The sequence below is a fragment of the Nannospalax galili genome, unplaced genomic scaffold (genome assembly GCF_000622305.1).
Source record: "Nannospalax galili isolate Female #2095 unplaced genomic scaffold, S.galili_v1.0 scaffold140, whole genome shotgun sequence".
Taxonomy (NCBI): Eukaryota; Metazoa; Chordata; class Mammalia; order Rodentia; family Spalacidae; genus Nannospalax; species Nannospalax galili.
In genome coordinates this window covers 4,919,105-4,923,840 of record NW_008352267.1, presented here as the reverse complement: position 1 = coordinate 4,923,840, position 4,736 = coordinate 4,919,105, and positions in this window count along the sequence as shown.

Below are 4,736 nucleotides of genomic sequence, written 5' to 3'. Positions count from 1 at the left end.
CAGACCTTCATCACTTGCTTAGGCTTTCTCATTTTTTTCTGTCTAGTTTGGGAAATATCTCCATTCCCATATCCTTTTAAGATCATTTACATTCTCATTTTTCTTTTTTTAAAAAATAATTATGAGATATAATAGCATTAACAAATCAATTTTCCACTGTTGTGAGACTTCTTTTCCTGGGGATGCTAAGCAACACTTATTCCCTTTTAAGTTTGTAGTGTCAAGCCAATGTTTCATTAAAGTTTTACTGGGGAACCAATGAATTTATTGAGCTTACTTATGGAGATAACTGAGGGGTTGCTGAGGCATATGTATGACCTGAGGGTATGCACACTGGAAAGCCTTTATCCAGCATGGGTCATTCCTTCTCCTCTTAGCCTGCCCCAAATTGTACACTTTAGCCCTTCCCGAATACAGGAGGCCATGTGTGATTAGGGTCAAATTACATACAGTTGTCTGGGAAGAGTGGCTGGGTAATCTGGTGAGAGTCCAATGACCCTGCTTGGGCCTTCTTTAATGAATGAGCAAAACAGTCAACAAGCCCAGTTGTGAAGATGTTTAGGGATGAGGCACAGCTGAAGTCGTGATGATGGTAGTTATTTCATGTAGTAGAGATGATCTTATTAAAAGGACATTGAATTCAAGGCCAGCCTGGTCTACATAGTGAGTTCCACAACAGCTGGGGCTAAAGGGAGACCCTGTCTCAAAATGACCAAAAATAAAAGGCCATGGAATTCAAAAGGATTTGGTGCTGGGATCCACAAATGAGGGAGGCCAGAGTGAGGCCAGAACATGGCACTTTCTGGTGGCAGACTGACTCTGGTCAGATTCTTATCATGGTTTACTTTCAGCTAGTCCAAAAAATTTCAGCGTTAGCTTTATTAGTTCAATTGGTTTGTTGTTGAATTTTACTTTGTTCTGGGGTGCTTCTCCATAGAAGGCCACTCAGACACTCAGACAAAGTTTTGCCAAATGAAAGTCATTGCTGGCCAGGGCTACTACACAAGGGTGTTAGAACCCAAGTGTGTGCCCCCTGAGCCATCTCTACAGTAAGATCTTATACAGAGAAACTAAAACCAGGGGTGAGAAGTTTAAGTTCCCAAGCTTTCATGAGCAAAGCCCACTTAAAAATTTCTAGCCTATTAAGCAACAATTACTATTTTGTAGAAGCAAGCCAAGCATAACCTACAGAAGCCATAAATCATAAATCTGTAGTTTGCAGGTGCTATCCAGCACACTCTGACCTGTTCCTAAAACAACTGGGGTCTAGCTGACATGTGGTCCCATACATTGGGCCAACTACCAGATAATTTCAGAGACTAGAATCAGCATAAACTTTAACATGTGTAGTTATGGTGAAGAAGGTGCCCTATTATAGCTTCTGGGAAGGAATCTCTTTAAATATGTTTTGATTTAATATTAGGTACTTTGAATTAGACTATAAAATTTTTTTTGCCTAAATGTTATTAATTTATATTATACTGTCAAATTCTTATTATGGTTTATTTTTAACTCCTCCAAAAATTTATGCTTTCTCTTATTTGGCACAATTGGCTTATTGTTCACTTGTGAAATCAAAATATTAGTTTATGATTAGAAAATTATGAGAGGATGGGTATGGTAAAATCCTTAAAACATTGGCAAATTTATTAATGTTATTTTTGTCTTATGTTATTAAGATAAGTAGTAAGTAAGAGAATGTTAAATGGATGTAAGAATGGAAATCTGTTTTAGTAACGACAGACATACACATGAAGATTAAGATAACTGGATATTTCCATAATGGAACAGAGAAATAAGAAAAGATTTTTGTATACTATGGAAGCATTAGGGTATTTTAGATATGTACATATGAAATTAAAGATAATATATAATCCTAAAATTTCTAAAATTAAAGTTCAAACAAACCCTTACTTAACCCAATGCATTTATAGATCTAATCTTATAAGAATCTGGCTTAGGAAAGGTTTATTTAAGAGCATTGAGTTTTGGCTAAATATTAAAAAATTCTTAAAAATTATCATTCTATTATAATTGAACTTCTGGCTATTTAATGGCCATACCTGGAATTCATTATTGGCATAGTTCTATAGAATAGCCATATTATTGTTAATTTAAAAATTGCCTTTTTGAAAATTTGCCATTTCTGTCTGCTACCAATAACTAGCCATTTATGTCTAATTTTCAAATTGAAAATTTTTAGCCAAACATGCTAATATTGAGTAAATAATTCAATATACCTTGTTTGAAAACTTCTCCTAATAAGCAATTCAGTATATGATGATCTTATTAGTCTTTAATAAAGTCATAAATCAAATTGTTTTGAAAGATTTTGTCCTAGTTTGTTCTTCATTGCCATGACAAAACACTTTGACCACTACCAACTTGGGGAGGAAAAGGTTTATCTTACATCTCCTGGGTCACAGTTCATCAAGGAGCCCAAGGTAGGAACTCAGGGCAGGAACCTGGAGGCAGGAGCTGGAGTGCAGGCCATGGAGGAACACTGTTTACTGGCTTGCTCCCCTGGCCCCTGCTCAACCTGCTTTTTTATGCAACATGGGGCCCACCTGCCCAGGAGTGGCACCACCCACAGTAGGCTGGGCCCTCCCACATCACTCATCAAGCAGGTGCCCCATGGACATGGCTACAGGCCAGTCCAATGAAGGCAATTCCCCCATTGAGGCTCCCTCAACCCAGGTGTGTCAAGTTGACACTAAAGCTATCTAGCACAGATTTATAAACTTCATCAAAAACTACTTGCAGCTTGCATCATATGATATTTGGTTAAACATTTACTATTTTGAATATATATTGTCACTAATCTTTTATAAGTTGCAATTTTCTACTTCATCAAAAATAACATTAAATAGTTCTTATTACCTTTTAGGATAGGATTCCAATTGAATTTAACCTTGACTTAGAATTCCTAATTTGACTTTTGCTTACATTTGCTACTCTTAAAGGAGAGGCTGATTTAAATCTGCCTGCCACACAGTATGTCTCCTTTTTAACTCTTCTATTACAGCAATTACAGCTAGAAGCTGACTTTGAATCAAAATGACTTTCTCTTATATGATTTAATTTACTTGTTTCTAAAACTCCTCTTCCATTAAATTAATGACTAGACAATTCTCCCTATTTAAGAATTTTAGAATAGTTATTTCTACCAAATACACCCAAATTAAAAAAAAAAAATTTCACCCTGTTACAGAGTTCAAGATTACTGGGGAAAGACCACTCAGACTCAAAAAGTTCCAAGTTAGCCAAATCTATTTAGTTGGCCAGGAACAGCACAGTGAGCCAACTTAGAGAACGCTGCCTTAACTGGAAGGGGATGGGAGCTTTTAAAGGTAAAGTCTAAAAAGATGAAGTCATTTGTACAAGATTTACTCAAAGACAAGTATTCACATATTTGTTCCTGTAGGTGGGCAAGCAAGTAGTTATAGAAGCAAGCCCAGCATGGTGGCACAAGTTTGCATTCCCATCAACAGTGAATGAGCATACTCCCCTTTCTCCACATCCTCACCAGTATTTGGTGTCTTTTGTTCTCTTGTTTTTTTTTTCAGTCAGCCTCACTGGGGTAAGATGGAATCTTAATATGGCTCTTTTTCTGCATATTCATTATTTTTATACTACATGTAATACATTATTTTATTTTACTAAATTCATAAAAAGCTACAAGAATTTAAAAGCAAAAGCTATTAAGAATTTCTAAGTAAACAGGTTATTGACTTTAAGCATGCCTACATTTTATGAACATATAACCACTGCTTCCAAAGACTTTCATTCTCCCAACTAATCCTGCATACCCACTAAACAGCAACCCTCATCCCTCACTTTTCACAGCCCCAGTGAACCATTGCTCTATCTTTGTCTATAAATTGAATATAGTTAGGAACTTTATGAAAGTACACTCCTACATATTTGTGCTTGAGTGTCTGGTTCATTTCTCTTAGCATAACGTCTTCAAGGTTCATTGATACAGCTAAATAATAATGCATGCTTTGTACAGGGTTGTCCTCTGACACCACCTTCCTGAACTCAGCTGTGCCTTCTTGCCTAAAATCATCACATCTGGGCTTATGACTGCCAATGCCTGCCTAGGTTGGGCAGGGAAACTCTCAGGACACTCACCTGAATATCCAGCCACACCTCCAAACCATGTGTCCTAATTGCTTATGGCCTAGGGGAAGGGCTAAAGTATAAAAGCAGGGAAACATAATTAAATGGGAAAAAATGATAAAAAAAATTATGATCAATAAATGTCTTCCATATAATTTGTAAAAAAAAAAAAACGCAGGGAAACACTATGGTTCTCTGGTCATTTATGTGGCTATGGTGAAGCAATCATCCATAGTAGAATGAAATCTTTCTAGTGCAGCATTATGAAGGAGCACCCACATTCCTGCAAGTAAGCCCTCATCTACTGCTCTGTAAATAAGCACAGTATGCTTGGCATCCCAGAGTACATTTTGGTGGAATTGTATGTACTTTGGTTTCTCCTTGGGACCAAAGAAGGAGGGGAAGGACATTGTTTACATCCCTCCAAAAAGAATTTTAGCAAAATTTGTATATATTATCTGACATTATATATACTTTTTAACATATTTTATATTTTTGTTTTTGATTTTCCATTTTAATTTTAATTCATTACTAAAACAACATAATTTTACCTGTTCCAACTCTACTTTTAAAATTAGTACATTAATGCACAGGAAGATTATAAGACCTATCAA